The following is a 20,411-nucleotide window of genomic DNA, read 5'->3' as shown; positions in this document are numbered from 1 at the left end:
ACGGAATTCCGCTGCTGCTCAGTACAAACACAACCTTCCATATCGTAAACGTTGAGAAAGCTCGGCGTTCTAAATAAAATTGTTTCCTGTGCACTCGGTATCTGTGGTCGCACACGTCCCAATTAGAGTCCCGAAGCCAACGGCCCCCAATAATCACAGAAACGCCTGCTTTCACATGACGGGATGGCTATCTTAGTAAAAGGCTTGCACACTCAGCGGCCTTTTTTTCTTCTTTTATCGTCATTAAAAAAAAACTGACAGGCTGAGCTCCATTTGAGATATAATTAGTGAATAGCAGTCACGGTTTTGTGTAGAGTGGTTCCTATAATTTATAAAACCCGTCAGCAGTGAATGGGCACTGCTTTTAAGATGTGTTTCGAATTGATGTGGAGGGCAGTGCTGGGTGTTTGTTTTTTTCTGCAATCTTTGATAACAGATTTTAAGTCTTGGAGTTTCCCTCAGAGAAAGAGAACGCTTAAGTTAAAGGCAGAGACTTTAGCCGGCGTATAGGCATCGCTGACATGCTACTCTGCGTGGGGAAAGGAATTGGGAGAAAAAGACAGAAGGATAGAGGCCCAGAAAACGAATCAGTTAAAAAATGGAGAACTGTGTTTTCTGACTCATGGCCCATGGGCAATGGCTTGCGATTATAGAGTACCTGTGTGCACACTCCGCCCTACAATTAGGTGACATAATTTGCCGCGTGAAAGGTGCATGAGGGTGACATAGTAGAAGTAAAGTTTGTGGAGTTGACTAATGTTTTCTAGGTATTTCAATAAAAATTTAATCTCGCGCGACTGTTGCACGAGGCAGACTTAATGGCTTAAGACACAGTCAAATGATAAATGTCTCTGTGTAGGTGAATGCATGCAGGTATCGCAAGCTTCTTGAGCAGTGGAATATATTCAGTGCCAGGTATCTGCGGAAACGGTCAACATTCTAAATTACACTGCCTACAAGATTGGCGCACTCTATGGTGTTGTACTACCTTTGAAATCGGCCAATGAAAGCTGCCAGATTGTCGCAAGAATGTCGTCATAGAAAAACAGGCTGACCTGGTCAAGAATTATTCGCTATAAACATCATTTGGAGCTTACCGCTGCTAAACGATGCTCTATTATTGCAGATCACGTTTTCGATGTTCATCATTCAAATACCGATTTCCGAAGTTGTTTGACGCATCTTTAATAATAAAATTCCACGCGACCTTCGTCTGCAACGCTCGGCATTATTGAAGACCTTTACACAGAGCCTATGACATTACCTGGTCAGTTTCTATGCCTAGGGTACAATCCTTCGAAAGTGGTTAATAATAATTGAGGGGAAGGTGGTTGAGCTATGGTGTAGACACACGCAGATAAATGTGAATTCATATTGTTTTCTTGACAAATCAAGCAAGTAGTGAGCCTAGTGTAGAGGAGAATATGAATGCAATGCTGAAGGTGGTGGGCACTACCATCATTTCGCCACGCCACCTGAGCTTTCGTTTTGTTGATACCAAGAGCAAGGACTCTTGTTACAAATAATCAATCAGCTGGAAGAGCTTTAATAAGACCCCCCTTAATTTGGTAGAGCTGCGGGGTAACCTCTAAAACAGTAACTCCGAAATCTGATGGTGCCCACTGCTGCAGCCATGCCTGGTGAAGCAGCCAGCAATATATATCACAGCGCCGAGCAGTCATCGTTTCTGCTGTCTTGCGCCAGCGTGATCCTGCCGTCTTTAGCAAATGATTGGTTGCCAACTTACGAATGGGTGAGCAAACAAATTTGGGACGACACGACAAAGTTGCACAACGTGGTATATTACTTAACCGGCGTCGCGAACCTCTGCTTCCGAAATCATGAACATTATCTTACCACATAGATTGCACTCAAGACAAGCTTCCGAGTACAGTTTTGGTGCTCCGCTGTGCGCAAGTTTTGCCTCGAGCAACGCTTAATTTGCCGGGCAGCATAATATCAACACTTTCAACAGTTACGTCGAAAAGGTCATTGACTTGTTTACGCACGTGAATCCATGAATGGCAGCACAGGGGAGATCAAGAATATTGCTAAGGACGCTGATGAAGCCGTCTTTCAAAGGATGCACCGACGATGGATCGGCGCATCGCTGTTGAAATAATCAATTTTGCCAACATTTTGAAACTAGGTATCTTAGCGTGGCACCCACGAAAAATTCACTAGCAGCGTTGGTTACTGGCCAGATAACCCTTCTGACTCAGATGGAAGAATTTGTGTACGTGGAGGTCGCGTGACAACTTTCCACTTTGCCGACCACGGAGAAGCCTTGCTATTATTTGGCTTTAGCCGTCCCACATAAAATTCAAGAGCAAGTCAGCAAAGTTCGGGCATATCCGTGTCAGCCGATTCCCGTGGCTGCACATATGATGTATGCGGAATTCGCTGTACGGACGCCTTGTCTTGTGGGGTTCTCTCTGCATGCAGTGCCTCGTTTGCCAGTGATGTCTCCTCTTCCTTTGCCTTGGGAGCGAGAGCTCTATTTTCCGTACACATGAGCAGGGTGCAAATCCCTAACGCACTGTTTACAAACGCCCAATATGATATATCTGCGGCACCACTGGACATGTAACGCGCTTATACCGTCGGCACTTCTGGCTTTCATGGGCATCGCGCGAGCTCCTAGCTGAGACTTCCGACCACTTCGCACGCAATAACAGCAGAATTGATGGGGAAGTGCCACTTTTCAATGAATGCCTTGGACGATGACACTGCAGGAAGCTGCTCCATGAATCCACTGGGTATCTACCACTCTTCAATGAGCCTCTCGCCGCCTTGGCTTACGGAGTGTACGAAAAAGAAGGGAACAGTTGCCAGTGTTCACAGGCACCGACATGCAGCCATTGTCGTCATGGAGGTCACGCGCAAACTTTTTGGGGGTGCCACTAGATAGAGCAGCGTGTCCAGGAGAAGCACCAGAGAGGAGCCCAGCTGACGAAAGACGCGTTTGTCAGTATTCTCATGCACCAGCACTCCATGCATCACGGAGGCCCTGCGCAGGCTTTACTGTGGTGGTCGCAGTGCATTCTTAGGGCAGCACAAAAGAGTAGTCCTGCTGCAGTACATGCATCCGACATAAGTCGTTTCAACGGGGGAAATAAGTTGTGTCACTGCATTAACGTAATACTGCGCGCATTACCATTGACAGTCGTTGTAAAATGGGTTCTCGATAGTTTTTATGCCTATCTACATTTATGGCACAAAACTTCTGAGCAAAGTTAGACTATGAAGTTAGTTAGACTAGTGAATACTTTGCGTTTTGTTGAAAGCGAAAAGGGGGAAACAAGATGTAGCGAACAAAGTTTATTTCTTTTTATGAACCGAAGGAAGTTAAGGTCTTCAAGAAGATTAAAGTTAAAGTCTTAAACAAGAGTTCGTGCACTGCTTGACGGAGGGCCCCACTGGTATATAAGACGTAGTCCTCCCACATTTTTGCAGTGATCGCCGGCAATAGCCTACTTAGGATCATGCTAGCGATCCATATGTCACAACCGGCGCCATTGATATATATAGGTGGGTCTAACGAAATGACAGGGATACTTGGCCCTTCATCAACGAAACCTTCGTTGTTGTCCGATCCTCCAGTTGTGACACGGAACACGAGCGTAAAGCGTGACAATGTGGTCCGCAAGTTCAGCGTGCCTTTTCGTCCAAACCAGGCCCTCCACGGCAGTGACCGGGTAGCGTCCCCTTCGTTTATCACGTCCACATTCATTAGCCGGGTCCCGTTGACACAGATTGAGTGAAGCGGTCCGTATCACCGGATCTTCTCAAGACCACTTACCTTCAGTGGGCCATTTTCCAGGCCAGCGAAGGCCGTCCGAAATTCCCGATCATCTGGCGCGTGGCACCTGGGCAATTTACCAAGAATATTTTCCAGGGCACCTTCCGGGTGGATTCCGCTAAAGTCGTAGGCAGCTTAGAAGAAAATGAGAACAATGAAATCCGCATTTAAAAACCTCAAAACGTCTGCGAGGTTTTCTCTCTTATCACGGTAAAACGGAGTTTGCGATTTAATTAAATATAGAACAGAGCGCAGCTCTCCCGAAAGCAATATGGAGCGGCGCTAAACAAAGTAGACTATAGTTTAGCTATTAGATACCGTAAATATTATTTTGAGAATCAAATATAATAAGGGCACGGTACGCTTTCCTTGTCAACCTTCATCCAGCGGGAAGAATATTACAGGAATCTATGCTTCGAATCACCAGTATCCGGTACATTACGCTGATGTTAAACCTTTCTTACCTTGGTGTGTCTGAATATTGTCTCCTAAATTGCGGTATTGGCGATAGTGCATGATTTTGCTATTGAGTAAAACGTCAGTGATCTCTATCAAAATACACATTTTTTTCTGTGCACAGGGTGCTATATCGTGATTCGAGAGACAGTGCACTCTTTCCAAGCGTGGATCACCTGATTCACCGGAACGAAAGAGGGCGGTTCATCGTTTGTCTGATTTTGGGGACTGGTACGTTTTACATTTAATAGCAAATACATTGCGGAGGGCGAATGATTATGTAGAATTTGCTTATCCGATTCGCGATAGCTTTGCTTTACAGTGGGTCCAAGAAGAAATGTATCTGCGTTAGACCTGCATATTTTTTTTTTCCAAATGTATACAGAGGCAATAAACGTAACTCTACTTCATGAATAATAAGCAACAGACGTGATCATAAAAGCTAAAAGGCAATTATTCTCCTTCGTGTCACAGCGTTTGCTTATAACCCGGAAATAAGCTTATAGCTTGTCACTGCATCAAGGAGGATATTTAATAAACGAGAATGAAAAGGCTGCAAAAGGAAATTGACGAAGACACTTCCGTATAGGGTCTTCATTTATTTAGTCAATTATACTATGGGATGATTGGAATATTGGAACTATTTAGACTTTTTCAAATGTTTCTGAGTATGCTCGAAATTTTCATTCAGTGACGCGTCATACAACTACAGTGCATAATGGTCGTCAGTAGCAAGTGCAAAAAATGTTCAGAAACTTAAGCAAACAAATTTCAAATGTAAGTTATAATGGGAATGTCGTCATAAAATAAATAATTCAAAACTCTCAGGATTTGTTGCCAATTTTTTACTTACAAGAAGACAGCTTTATTCCTTGACGTTGTCTGAACCGTGTTCTTGAATTTTCCCATTCGCGGGTAAAAAAATGCTGAAAAAGTATGAGCACTTCAAAATCATTTGATTTCTTCAAGGGTTTGCCAAGCAACCATACAGGCAATATATATTAAGCATTTTCAATTATGCACTATAATCAAGGTTTCTAAAACAAGCGCTTATGAAATAAATTTGGTGCGACCACAATACTTGATTTTATGCATAGCAATATATTTGCAGATTCCGACGGCGCTAAAGATAGTGCCTACATTTATATGAAGTGGTTGTCATGCAGAGCTCGTGACAGCGAAATAATTTGGTGTTCGATTTACACCCTTTTTTTTATTCTCCGCACGTAGTGCTGTGAAATCCCCATGTTCCATGCCGCAACCACAAAGTAGATCGCCATTACGCGTCTTGCGCCTAAACTCAGTCACTGTGGGTACGTACTCAACATTTAATGGCCACTTCTTCTCAAAGGGTAACGCATTCATAGAGTTTGGACTCACTTGCCGCACAAACCGGACATATGCAATTACGATTTGCCTGCACCAACGCAAATGGTTCCCAGCAATGACAAGTATGCATGCTATCTTCCGTAAGCCATATTGCTGAGTATTTACATGACGTGTTTCATTTATTGCGGCCGAGAAGGTCGTAATGATGTTTCAAGTAAATAGGTTTGTTTGAAATTATCAGTGCAATCCCTGTATGTTCAACCTAGTGAGAAAGTATAGTTTGACTTTTTCCGGCGTGAGCATTTGTTTTCATTGCCCGCGACTTTAAAAAAACACGCTTTCTTGTAGGATAGGTTAACAAACCAGTGCCTATTTGAATATTGTACTGGGCTTCAACAACTGTACCTCTAAGGATAACCTACGCCATGTGTGTTTCTTCTTGGAAGATGCCGCGAGGACTTGGTTCGAGAACCGGGAATCTAACCTTGAAATGTGGGACCTGTTCTGCTGTAACTTCCTTGTAACCTTCACGAGTATTGTCCGAGAAGAAAGGGCCGATGTCCTGCTGCGAACCCGAGGAGAACTACGCACTACGACCACCGCCATCTTCACGGAAGAGATGACCCTTTTTTTTGGCACGCCGACCGGGAAATGTCCCGGGAGAGAAAAAGCCGGCTTCATAGTGATAGGTATAAACGAAGAACATTTCCCCGGACTGATCCGCAACCTACCGAAGACCGTAGCTTCGTTCTTGACAGAGGCAACGATGATTGAGAAAACTCAAGAAATGCGCACTAGGCTATATAACCGCTACGTACTCACGTCGCAGTGCGCTACTCAGACACTGGGCACCCGTGACCTCAGAGATCATCAGGACCATTGTGCGCGAAGACCGGAGCAACACGTTTCCTTCGTCGCAACCTCAGGTGTGCTCAGTCGTTGACATGGTTAAGGATGAACTTCGACGGTCCCTGAGCGTATCCGAAGTGCAGCCCGAATCGCCGCTTCGCGTAAAGTAAGCGTTGACCCTACGCTGCCGTCGGCCGCCGTCAAGGTCACCCTCTGCGCCCGCGCCACGGCACTGTAACGTCGCAATACCGTTGCCCACCGCCACCACTGCCAGCACACCCACCCATCACACGGCACAGTTACGCGAGGGAGACAGACATCTGGCGAGCCCCCGACCACCGCTGGCTCTGCTATCACTGCGGAGAAGCCAGCCATGTGTACCGTTGATGCCCATAACGCGACATGGGACTGAGAAGGTTCGCCGTAAACGCGCCGCATCCACAGCTTGGGGGAGCGCCCACGTGACATCGCTGACTACCTCGCCACCACTAAGTACAGTCCTCGACGGCCGTCCCATTGGCCCTCACCATACCGCTAACGGTCGTCGCAACGCTGCCCATATACTGGCCCAACCCCGTGCCGAGCTTGTATCCGGAAAACTAAAAGCAGCAAGCGATGTAGGTGCGGTTGCTGTTCGTCGAACTGAAAAAGATGCTCCGCCACAGACGTCAAGGCCGAAAACCCTGCCTCGACAACATATCAACGAGACGCCGCCATCCCGACAAAGTATGGACGCAAAGAATATGCCGACGGAAGACACGTACCAGTCACAGGTAAACGCGACGCAGCCTTGATCCGACCCAACTGTAGTGCTAGACAAATAACCACCGACCTCAACGTGCCTCTCAGCGGCCACGCAGCCATCGCCTTAGTGGAGACAGGAGCCGATTACTCTCTCATGATTGGATTCACCGCCACCCACTTGAAGAAATTTAAGACTGCCTGGGAAGGCTCTCGAATTCCTACCGTGGGAGGACAGCTCCTAACGCCGACTGGAATCTACATGGCAAAAACTACATTAATGACCGCACTTACCATGCACCTTCGTTATCCTCCAACAGTGTTCACAAGACATCATTCTAGACATTGACTTGCTGAAGCAACATGGCACGTTCAACGACCTGAAGTCGAAGTCGATAACGCTGCCGGAAAATCAAGCGATACCGCCGGAGAGCCTTCCTAGTAAACGCGCCTTGAGCATGCTCGAATATCATGTGAGCATCCCGCCTCGCTCCAGCATTGTTATTTCGCTCGGCACCGAAACACCCGCTGACGTAGAAGGCGTCATCCAAGGCGACCAACGCCTACTTCTCGACCGGGAAATTTACGACGCAAGAGGGATCGCTCAACAGCACGCAGGAAACACGAAAGTGTTGATGACCAACTTCAGCCATGAGTTCTAGCACATCAACAAGGGCACAATGATCGCATACATCGAGGAAATCCTGGAAACCAGCAATCCGTTTGTTTTCTCGGATTTTGCCGCATCTACCCCGATGACTATATTTCCCGAACCAGACTTTGACATAAACCCAACTCACCCCATGCGTAAGCAGCAACAGATGAGACGTCTGAAATAGTTGCAAGTTCTGGCTTGCGTAGTTGCTGTTCGCACATTAACAACTACATCGAATAAGGTTAATGTCCTCGTTGCTCAGAATACTGCACTGCTTTGTGTGTAAGCACTGCGCGCTCACAAAACGTGAAAAATTAGTTTAATTATTTTTTTGTAATGAAAGCAGGGTCTTTGGGGAAATGATGGAAGCGATTGCTCAAGCTTTGCGTGCTAATAAAATTTATGAAAAATAATTTTCTTCCGCTTACAATTGGAAACGTCACCCGCACTCCAACAACGGATTTTCATTGGTAGGAAATGAAGCTGTTGGGAGGCCCAGACAGACGTGGTGAGCGATAATAATTTTGTACAGACAAGTTCGGTAAACAAGTTTGCTAAAGTTCGATGGTGCATGGCAGGGTTTATGGTTGCATAAGCGACAGTCGGCTCATTTTTCCTGTAGGCACATATGTATACTGAGAAAGCCGCCACCAATGACCTGCATGTGCTTTAGAGAAATCTCGAAGGATATTTGTCACGAGAAAGCGCAGCGATGGTGATATGAAGGTTCTGTGACTTGCATCCTTTTGATGGTCTTAGTGCACTATGATACGACACACTCTGGCTATTTGCGCACGTGAGCCTATCGCGAAGCATGCACATAGATGAAAAAGGTGAGCATAAATATTAGAACACATTAGGAAAGGTGCTGTACAAAGCTGCACGAGTTGAAGTACTGCGGGGTTCGAAGTAGGGAAATTGTACTACGATTATTCTCACCAATATTATTCTCTTCACATCGTCCGTTCCATCGAGTGGCCAATTCTGGTGAAAGCTGGCGGTCGATTTCTTCGAGCCGATGTCACAAGGCAAATATTAAATAATGAAATCACCAATAATATTTATTACGCCTAGTAATGTTATTGCTTATCCAGGAGTCGGATAGCCACGTACGTTTTTTCACATATAAATGAGTTTTGTGCAGGGATAACGCCCAAAGCAGAAAAGCATCCAAAGCAACGGCACTAAAACAACAATTCGAAAGCATTGTTAATGTGTGAAAAGCACCTACCAAAGCCAGAATTTGCAAGTATTCGAGTCTTTCTGTGCGTGTGCGAGGAAAGAAAGAAACTATGGGAACGGCTAAAAATTCAGTTCCTCTATCAGTACCCCGTAACTTTCAAGGTAAATACCTTTCGGTCTGTTATTTTTTTTGCTTTGTTTGTTTGTCGAGTTCGTTGCAACATCTCAATTTTCCTTTGTTTTGCTAATGTTCGCTGTCTGCCAGGCGCTGCCACTTTGGTAGGCCTGATTTTGGTGTACGAGAATTGACATGAATAAAACTACTATCTATCTATCTATCTATCTATCTATCTATCTATCTATCTATCTATCTATCTATCTATCTATCTATCTATCTATCTATCTATCTATCTATCTATCTATCTATCTATCTATCTATCTATCTATCTATCTATCTATCTATCTATCTATCTATCTATCTATCTATCTATCTATCTATCTATCTATCTATCTATCTATCTATCTATCTATCTATCCACGCCAATCGCTTGAGCCATCAGTCCCGTTCATTGCAGAGTTACGTGTAGCCACGTGGCGGGCTTTTTACCTCTGTTTCCGTGGTGTTGCTTAGCAGCAGTCGCACTGGCTGTTTGATTCCCGTTCGCATAGTATGCATGTGTTCACGTTTGTAAATCACCCAATGACTAGAAAAAGTCCCGTGAGTGTCACGTGACACTCCTTCTCACGTGGTCTGATGAGCTGCTCCGTGGACACTGTCGCAGAGTGTGTTCGAAGCCGATTCCTGTGACATGCATGTCAATATGGTTTGGGAGCACCAATGGGCCTGCGAAAGTCATGTGAAGTCAAATGATACCCTCCGCCATCTCGTCTGAGATTCCCTACGTGGCTACCACTGTATAGCTTCTTCGATTCCCGTTTGTTTGTTTGTTTTCATATTTATTTATTGTTTGTTTGTTTGCTTGTTTGTTTGTTTGGTTATTATTAGGAGTGGTAAATATTTATACAAGTGAATAAAGAGAAAGGGAGGTTTAACGTAGGTGATGAAGAGGCGCACATTTGAAAGCTTCACGGTCAGGAATGGAGACGATGCTGGTGGACAGGTGGTTCCAGTCTGAGCTGGTCTTGGGAAATAAATATTAAAAATACTGGTTGGTTCTGGAACTTGGAACACCTACTTTGAATCGATGATGAATGCTGGGTCATAAGTAATTTGGGGCAGTGAAAATACTTTGTCTGCGTGATTCGTTTGCGTAATATATCTTGTGGAAAGTGGAGAACCGTTAAAGATGCCGCATGGAAAGATCTGGAAGGTCTAGGGTTTTTTTTATATGTGTGACACGAGTTGCACGCGAGTAATTAGTCAAAATAAAACCATAGCCATGTTGCCATGATTCGGAATTAACCATGGGCTGCCTAAGGTTACGTGATGTGACGTGGCTGCTTTTCACGGAGTCGGAAATATGCGACGTGCGTACCATCGCTGAGCTTGTTCGAAGCCTGATCGTTTGATATTGATGTCAGTATACTTGGGACCATGGTTCGGCTAGTGAAACATACGTGAGGTCACGTGACAGCCTTTCCCACCACGTTTGACGTTCGCTGCGTGTGTACCATTGCATAGCTTCTGCGATTCTCGTTCCTTTGACTCCTATCTCACGGTGTTTGTGAAGCACGTCAGGGCTCCGGAAAGTTGCGCAAGGTCACGCGGCATCTTTTACAACGTTGTTTGACGTGTCCCTGCTGCGCAGTATCACAGAGGTCCTTCGAAGCCCGATCGTTTGACATCGACGTCAATATGGATTGGAATCAGGAATATGCTGGCGAATGTTAAGTGAGATCTTGTGACGCCCACGTACACGAGGTCTGGGGTCGGCTACGTGGTTTTATTCCCAGAGATAACCAGGTAGCCCAGAATAATAACTACGTTCGAAGCTCATTTAATTGATATCCGCACCAAGTTTGTAGAAAGCGAGATCATCGGATGATACGTGAGGCTTTTTTCAGCCTGATTTACCTTTAGAAATCACCTTTAGAAATCAACCGTCTGTATCTGGATATCCCTTTGTTTCAATGCAAGTCAGCAAAGACATCAAATAGCTCAATATAGCATAACGTCAATAACAGTGGATTACTTAGATGATGTATTGCGAGGCAAAGGCATTTTTGTTGTCACATGACCACACTATTCAAGAAGACTCACCACTTATACTTGGTCGGCGAAAAGTTATAACATATCGTCTTTATTGTTTACTTACCGGAAAACCTCCGCAACTGCATCTTCGTTTTGGATTAACTTCACTGGCGTTCGAATTAAAACATGTGGAGCGAAGAACAATAATTGTTGGGCACTGGGAATAAATGTTTGCGCCTGGATTTACCTGACAGGCGCTTAGGTTAACTTGAGGGGGAAAACCTGTAGATACCACAGCGTGTTTCGAAAGAAGCGCGAGACAGGAGCCCGTCTGCCGCATGACGTGTTTCTCGGCGTTCGCATGCACCGGCGCATCATGTATTTCGGAGGCCATGCACAGGCTTTACTGTGGTGGTGCTAGACGGTTTAGTGTATCTTTAGGGGAGCGCGAAAGAGGAGTCGTGCTTCAGTACATGCATCCTACACATGTTGCAACAGAATGCTGAACGCATTACCACTTACCATCGCCGCAAGATGGATTCTGCAGAGTTGTCTACGCCTCTCTGCAATTACACCACGATAATTGTCAGCAAAGTTCTACTGTGCAACAAAGAAACATTCGTGGATACATTTTATCGGTGCTGAAAAAAAAAGAGAGATAAGGAGATGTAGTGCACAGAGTTTATTTCTTACGAACCAAAGGTAGAGGAGGTTGTCGAGGACAAAGAATTCACTAATGCTAAACAATACATCAAAGTAACAAGACTTCGCGCATGGCTTGAAGGAGGGCCCCATGGAAATAATAGACGAAGTATTCGTCCCGCATTTTTCCAGTGATCGCCGGCAAGAGCTTGCTAAGGATCATGCTTGCGGTCTTTATTTCATGACCGGCGCCTTCGATATAGATGTATGGGCCTAAGGAAATCACGGGGATAATTGGCCCTTCGTAAACGACACCGACCTTGTTGTTGAACGGTCCTCCAGTTATGACGCGGAACACGAGCGTAAAGCGCGATAGTTCGGCGCGCAAGTTCAGCGTTCCTTCTCCAAAACAGGCCTTCCATGGCACCGACAAAAGAGCGTCGCCTTCGTTGACGAAATCCACAATGACTAGCCGGGACCCGTTGACACAGTATGGGCGGAGTGGTCCGAATATCTGGGTCTTGTCAAGACCAGATACGTTGACGGCGCCAGTTTCGATAGCACCGAGACTGAATAGAAGACACGCAGGCTGTGGCTTGTGGTACCGGGGCAATTCACCAAGAATTCTGTCCAGGGCTCTTTCCAGGTCGACTCCAGTAAAGTCGCAGGCAGCTTAAAAGAAAATGAGAACAATGGGAACCACATTTGAAAGCTTCAGGACGTCTGTCATTTTTCTCTTTTGTGATTGTACAAGTGGTGCTTGTGATTGCCGTTATGAGAGAACTCTTAAAAAACAATATCGAGCTGCGTTAAACAAAGGGAACTTTTGTTTAGAACGTACATAATTTTTGACAATCTGACAGGTGCACGTCACGATTTCGTCGTGAACTTGCATGAAGTGGGGAGAGTATTACAGGAACTTATACTTGAAATTCCCAATATCCAGGACATTACCCTAGTCCCAAACTCTTCTTACTTTGGTGTGCCTGAATTATTTGTAAATCAAAGGGACGTCTATACGGCAAGATTTTACGTTTGAATAAAGTGACAGCGATCTCTCAAGATGCATTTTTGTTTCTCACGCATCGTGCGGCTTGACTTCTTACTGCAGTATTGCTCACTGCGGTTACACCTGGCGCCCTAAAACGTGAAACTATTCCAATGTTTTTATTTTAATCTGCTTACGTCAAATTTGCGTAGCCGCCGACGGATGCACCCCGCGATCACCCGCAGGTTTGTCTGAACAGACCAATCAAGTACTTTCCTCGTTCATAGGAGGCGACTTTTGTTTGCTTGAAAAACGAATAACATTGCCTACGCTGAGTGGCTTGACTAATCTAATTGGCTGACAAGAGGAAGGAGCACGTTCAAGGGAAGAGGGATTCGATGGGGCCGAGCCAGTGCACTGAAAGTCGATAACCGAATGAAGAGGACGGCGCCGGCGGCTGCGATTGGTCCGATTTTTGTTACTTAGCTTGTGGTGGCTGGTAGAAAATCGTGGCGGCATGCAACGGAAGCTCATGAATGACGCTAAAACGGATCCTCAGCAAAAAAAAGTTGGCAGAACGAGGTCGTAAACGTGCCGAAAGTGCTCGAAAACGTTACACGGCTACGCAAAATGTTTTGTTATACGAAAAAAAAAAACCCGTGCTCTCCGACAGGTGCAACTAGCCAGCGCCTGAGCCATTGGCGGCAGCCATATTTTATTCCTTTCGGAACGAGGCCGCCTGCGGCTATTCAGAAGAAAATTCAGTTTCGTTTGGCATATTAGTGCATGTCTAATGCGTACACGCCACTTTGACGCATTTTTGTGACGTCGTGTGAGAGGCAGGTGCAGTGGGCGAAGCCCGAAAACTTTCGACCAACAGCTGAAGGCTAATGGCGAAAAGGCGTCGAACCAGTAATAACAATTTTCCGTTTGTTTGGTCAAATCACGTAAAATTAGTGTGTACACGTCATATCAGATGGGGAGCTATCGCGGTTTTCGTGACATAGCATGACAGACAGGTGAAGTGGGCGCAGCCCAAAAAGTTTTTGACCAATCGCGGAGGGCTGAGTGGAGAATTGGAATAGAAATGTTTCGAATAGTTTTACGTAATAGCGACCCAGATGTAGACGAAGGCCGAATCTTCATCTGTACATCATTTACTGAGAGTCAGTTTGGATCGATGTTGATTACTCTAGCCTGAAGATCATAAAAATGTTCTTTGCTTCCAATTACTGATTACCCCACTTTTCAATTCCGCCTTTTTCTCATGTACTCGATACCGTTCTTCACATTATCTCAAAAGAAAACACGTCCGTTGTCCTCATCGGGGAGATAAATATTAACCTACTTCACCTTTCTTCCTCATTCCTTCTCCACTACGTTAGCTGTTTTCACGGTAACCACCTTGAATTTATTCTTTCTCTTCCTGCTTGTTGATCTGTTGATGGATCAGGAACATTAATTGATCATGCGCTTTCCAACCTCCGCTCCCCTCCTTCCGCATTCATTCTTCAAAATCATAATATGGATCATTTCCCCATAGCTATCTGCTTTCACAATAGTCTTCGCATCAATAACGCAACTTTTGTTAAACACACGATTATTCGTGGTAAATTTGTACAATTATTGTCTAGCTCTTATTGGTGTTGTGTTACGTGAATGAACAATCTTCAGTCAGCTCATAGAAACTTTGTTTCAATAATAACCAATTCTGTCACTTCATCCACGACGTCTCTTTAGTGCCATGAATGTTATTCCTCTCCTAGGAATCCCTGTTTAACATTAGGATTACCTAATACCTTACGAAAGAAAGTATAATTTATATAAGAAAATTAAAAGGCAATCACTCAATCTCCGCCCTAATGACCACTACAAACAATATTGTAACACTCTGAATACACTGATGAAGAATGCGATGAAAGGCTATTACCAAAAATAAAATTATTCGTTCTGGTTCTGACCTTAAAAACAATGGCATTTGAGGAATAATTTTCTGAACAAACCTATAGGTCCTACTGTAACGAATATTACTTAAGTTGAGGTTATAGAACACAGCGTATGCGGTGCACCAGTCTCATCGATTGGAACATCAACACACTGAGATACATTTCGCCAGCTGGCGTTCAATTTCAGACTCAAAGAGAATCGTGCAGGCAATGGGTGTAATATTTTTGAGAAAGCACAATAAAATGAAATGAATCACTATTTGTGTGCGAGATTTTTAATGACGGCAAAAACCGCGTGCAGTATTTATAAAATTCACCAAGCTACTCAACGCACAAGCTTTCACGCGGGAAATTTTTGAAGCTGTTCCATTCGGTTTACATAGACATGCACCCGTCGCCGAAGGGTTAGAGGATAGAGGTGCTCTGCTAGAGGCCTTCAGTTCTAATTTTGCTGTCTGACAGTTTAATTTGGAATTATATGATTATTTAATTTAGACAACGTATTTACCTTTATTTATGTTTCATTTAAACCGAGGTAATATATTGACACGTGTATTTATATTTATCGGGCGACCAGGTTTCACCGCCTAACAAATCTTGTCGCGCAGCGCGGGACGCGCTTGCATGTATCCGAAGTTTCTGGAAAGTTATCGATGCTTCTATCCGCGTGTCTGTTGTCGCCGAACCTTGTGTTATCAGATTTCATCGCGTGACACAAATGGTGTAGAACTTTGTGGAAGACACGCGGGTCCCATCAGGTAATCTGGAACATTCGACGACTGATCTATAAAAGCCGACGCGCTTGACCCGCTGATCAGATTTTCGACGATCGCCGAGCGTGTTCGCCGCTATCGTTGTGCTATAAGTGTAGCCTGTTTTGTGGGCACAGGTTCGCCCAATAAAAGTTAGTTTTCTCGTTCACAGAACTGCTACTGTGTTATTCAACGTCACGACCACGTGACATCTGGTGGAGGTGCTTTTCGTCCATGTACAGGACGCCCCCGACAAGCCGTGATCCCAGCCCAGACCGCGAACAGAACACCAACGTAATCCCGGACCACCGAGCAAGCCGCCGTCTTCAACAGCTGCCCCCGGAGCACGGACTTCTACCTGAGAAGACCAAGAAGATTGTGGCCAAGGCAACCGCAATGGCAGCCCCAGCGTCCCCCATCGTCCTGCAGCAGCCCAGGGAACCACCGACGTTCCGCGGTTCCACATTTGAGGACCCGGAAACCTGGCTGGAAACGTATGAGAGGGTCGCTTCGTTTAACAACTGGGCAAGCGACGACAAGCTACGACATGTCTATTTCGCATTGGAGGACGCCGCCAAGACGTGGTTCGAGAATCGAGAAGCCACCTTGACGACGTGGGACCTCTTCCGAAGCGGCTTCCTGAAAACATTTCAAAGCGTCGTGCGAAAAGAGCGAGCCCAAGCTCTACTGGAGACAAGAGCGCAGCTGCCGAATGAGACGATCGCGATTTTCACTGAGGAAATGAGCCGTCTGTTCCGCCACGCCGACCCAGAAATGTCCGAGGAGAAGAAAGTACGTCTACTGATGCGTGGCGTAAAGGAGGAACTTTTCGCCGGTATGGTAAGAAGTCCACCGAAGACCGTCGATGAGTTTCTTCGTGAGGCGACGAGCATCGAGAAGACACTGGAATTGCGGAACCGGCAATTTGACCGACGCACCAAGCCAACAAGCTACTCCGGAATTCAATCACTGGCCACGGACGATTTATGCGAGACCATCAGGGCCATCGTGCGCGAAGAACTGCGCAAGGTCTTGCCATCGTCGCAGCCTCAAGTGGCCCCGATCGCCGACGTCGTGAAAGAAGAGGTGCACCGATCGCTAGGAGTTCCTGAGGTGCAACCACAATTACCGCAGCCCCAGCCAGAAGCGATGACTTACGCCGCCATCGCACGCCGTCAAGCTCCCCCTCCGCGACAACGCCAGGTCCCTGTAACGCCGCAATTCCGTCGTCCACCACCGCCGCCGCCAGCACGCCCACCCGTCGCCCAGCGCACCTACGCGAGGAAGACGGACATTTGGCGCGCCCCCGACCACCGCCCGCTCTGCTACCACTGCGGCGAAGCCGGGCACGTGTACCGCCGATGCCCATACCGCGACCTGGGATTGCGAGGCTTCGCCGTGAACGCACAGCGCCCGAGGGAAGGTGAACGCCCTCGTGACATCGCCGATTACCTCGCCGCTACTCAGTGGAGCCCTCGACGACCGTCCCGTTCGCCGTCACCAGGCCGCTACCTGTCGCCGCAGCACCGACCATACACCGGCCCAGCCCGGGGCCGCTCTGCGAGCCCATATCCGGAAAACTAAAAGCAGCAACCGATGGAGGTGCGGTTGCTGTTCGTCGAATTGACGAAGATCCTCCGCCGCCGACGAAGACGACAAAGAAACCGTCTCGACGACCTAATGACGACACGCCGCCGTCCCGACGAAGTCAGGAAGCCAAGACTACACCGACGAAAGACGACTTGACGAAGCGACGTTCCAGCTTCAGTTCAACACGACGCAGCCGTGATCCGACGCCACGACCTAACTGCAACGCCAGACAAAGAACCACCGACCTTGACGTGCTTCTCGACGGCCACGCAGTCACTGCCTTAGTCGACACAGGGGCCGATTACTCCGTAATGAGTGGACGCATCGCCGCCCAGTTGAAGAAGGTTAAGACTGCATGGGAGGGCCCCCAAATTCGGACCGCTGGAGGGCACCTCATTACGCCGACTGGAATCTGCACGGCAAGAATTACCATTCATGACCGGACTTACCCTGCCACCTTCGTTATCCTGCAACAGTGTTCACGAGACGTCATTCTCGGCATGGACTTCCTGAACCAACACGGCGCCATCATCGACCTGAAGTCGCAGTCAATAACGCTGTCGGAAGATCAAGCGATACCATCGGAGCGCCCTTGTAGCCACCACGCCTTGAGTGTGCTCGAAGATCAAGTGAGCATCCCGCCTCGCTCCAGCATCGTTATTTCGGTCGGCACCGAAACACCCGCTGACGTAGAAGGCGTCATCGATGGCGACCAACGTCTACTACTCGACCGTGAAATTTGCGTCGCAAGAGGGATCGCTCGACTGCACGGAGGAAACACGAGAGTGTTGCTGACAAACTTCAGCCAGGAGTTCAAGCACATCAACAAGGGCACGACGATCGCATTCATCGAGGAAATACAGGAAACCAGCGATGCCTTCGTCCTCTCGGATTCTGTTGCATCTACCCCGACGACCGTGGTTCCCGAGCCAGACTTCAACATAAATCCAAGTCTCCCCGTGATTAAGCAGCAACAGCTCAGAAGTCTGCTTCGACGATACAAAGACTGCTTTTCGACGTCATCAAGGATTCGACAAACACCAGTCGCAAAGCATCGCATAATCACCGAAGAGAGCGCTCGACCACTACGCCAGAGCCCTTACCGAGTTTCGACGCGAGAACGCGAAGCTATAAGACAACAAGTCGACGAAATGCTGCGCGACGACATCATCCAGCCGTCGAAAAGCCCGTGGGCGTCTCCAGTTGTTTTAGTGAAGAAAAAGGACGGAACCCTACGTTTCTGCGTCGATTATCGTAGACTGAACAAAATCACGAAGAAAGACGTATACCCCCTCCCACGGATAGACGACGCATTAGATCGGCTCTGCAATGCTAAATACTTCTCATCGATGGACCTCAAGTCTGGCTACTGGCAAATAGAAGTCGACGAAAGGGATCGCGAAAAGACCGCCTTCATCACGCCAGACGGCCTCTATGAATTTAAGGTTATGCCGTTTGGACTGTGCTCGGCGCCTGCAACGTTCCAGCGCGTGATGGACACGGTTTTAGCAGGATTGAAGTGGCAGACCTGTCTTGTTTACTTGGATGACGTCGTCGTCTTCGCCGGAAATTTCGACGATCACCTTAAGCGGCTTGCGACAGTATTAGAGGCCATCAAGTCATCAGGGCTCACCCTGAAGCCGGAAAAGTGTCACTTCGCTTACGATGAGCTTCTATTCCTAGGCCATGTCATCAGCAAATCTGGAGTACGCCCCGACCCGCAGAAGACAGCTGCCATCGCAAAGTTCCCGCAGCCAATCGACAAGAAGGCAGTGCGCAGATTCCTTGGCATGTGTGCCTACTATAGGCGCTTTGTCAAGGACTTTTCACGCATCGCTGAACCGCTGACGCAGCTAACTAAATGCGACGTCGAGTTCAAGTGGGAAACGCCGCAGGCCGAGGCATTTCAAGAACTCAAACGACGCATGCAGTCGCCGCCCGTACTTGCGCACTTCGACGATCACGCCGATACCGAAATCCACACTGACGCCAGTAGCCTAGGCCTCGGCGCCGTCCTGGTCCAGAGAAAAGATGGACATGAACACGTGATAGCTTACGCTAGCCGGTCGTTGTCAAAAGCGGAAGGCAATTATTCTACAACCGAAAAGGAATGCCTCGCCATCGTTTGGGCTACAGCGAAATTTCGCCCTTACCTATATGGCAGGCCATTCAAAGTCGTCAGCGACCATCACGCCTTGTGTTGGCTAGCGAATTTAAAGGATCCCTCAGGACGGCTGGCACGGTGGAGCCTCAGACTACAAGAATACGACATCACCGTAACATACAAGTGCGGACGAAAACACTCAGACGCCGATTGCCTATCCCGCGCCCCCATTGACCCGCCGCCGCAAGATGACGAGGATGACGACGCCTTCCTTGGAATAATAAGCGCGGAAGACTTCGCCGAACAACAACGAGCGGACCCGGAACTTAAAGGCCTCGTCGATTATTTGGAAGGGCACACCGACGTTGTCCCCAGGGCATTTAAGCGCGGATTATCTTCCTTCACGCTTCAAGACAGTCTACTCGTGAAGAAGAACTTCTCGCCAGTCCGCGCCAATTACCTTCTTGTTGTCCCGTCAGGACTTCGTCCAGAAGTATTGCATGCCCTACATGACGATCCGACCGCTGGACACCTCGGATTTTCCCGGACACTATCAAGGATACAAGAAAAGTATTATTGGCCGCGCCTGACCGCCGACGTCGCCCGTTATGTCAGAACATGCCGAGACTGTCAGCGACGCAAGACACCGCCGACAAGGCCAGCCGGATTACTACAGCCAATCGAGCCTCCTCGCCGACCATTCCAGCAGATCGGGATGGACTTGCTGGGACCCTTTCCGACGTCAATAACCGGAAATAAGTGGATCGTCGTGGCGACGGACTACCTCACCCGCTTCGCTGAAACAAAAGCACTGCCGAAAGGTAGCGCAGCCGAAGTGGCGAAATTCTTTATCGAAAACATCCTGCTGCGACATGGCGCCCCAGAAGTCCTCATCACCGACCGAGGAACGGCCTTTACAGCGGAGCTCACCCAAGCCATTCTGAAATACAGTCAGACAAGGCACAGGATGACAACGGCTTACCACCCGCAGACGAATGGTCTTACGGAGAGGCTGAATAAGACCCTCGCCGACATGCTAGCGATGTACGTCGACGTCGAACACAAGACCTGGGATGCCGTCCTGCCGTACGTAACATTCGCTTATAACACGGCGGTGCAAGAAACAACACAGATCACGCCGTTCAAGTTGGTTTACGGCAGGAACCCGACGACGACGCTCGACGCCATGCTGCCGCACGTAACGGACGAAGAGAATCTTGACG

This window comes from Dermacentor albipictus, unplaced genomic scaffold (genome assembly GCF_038994185.2).
Source record: "Dermacentor albipictus isolate Rhodes 1998 colony unplaced genomic scaffold, USDA_Dalb.pri_finalv2 scaffold_35, whole genome shotgun sequence".
Taxonomy (NCBI): Eukaryota; Metazoa; Arthropoda; class Arachnida; order Ixodida; family Ixodidae; genus Dermacentor; species Dermacentor albipictus.
This window is presented reverse-complemented; position numbering follows the sequence as displayed.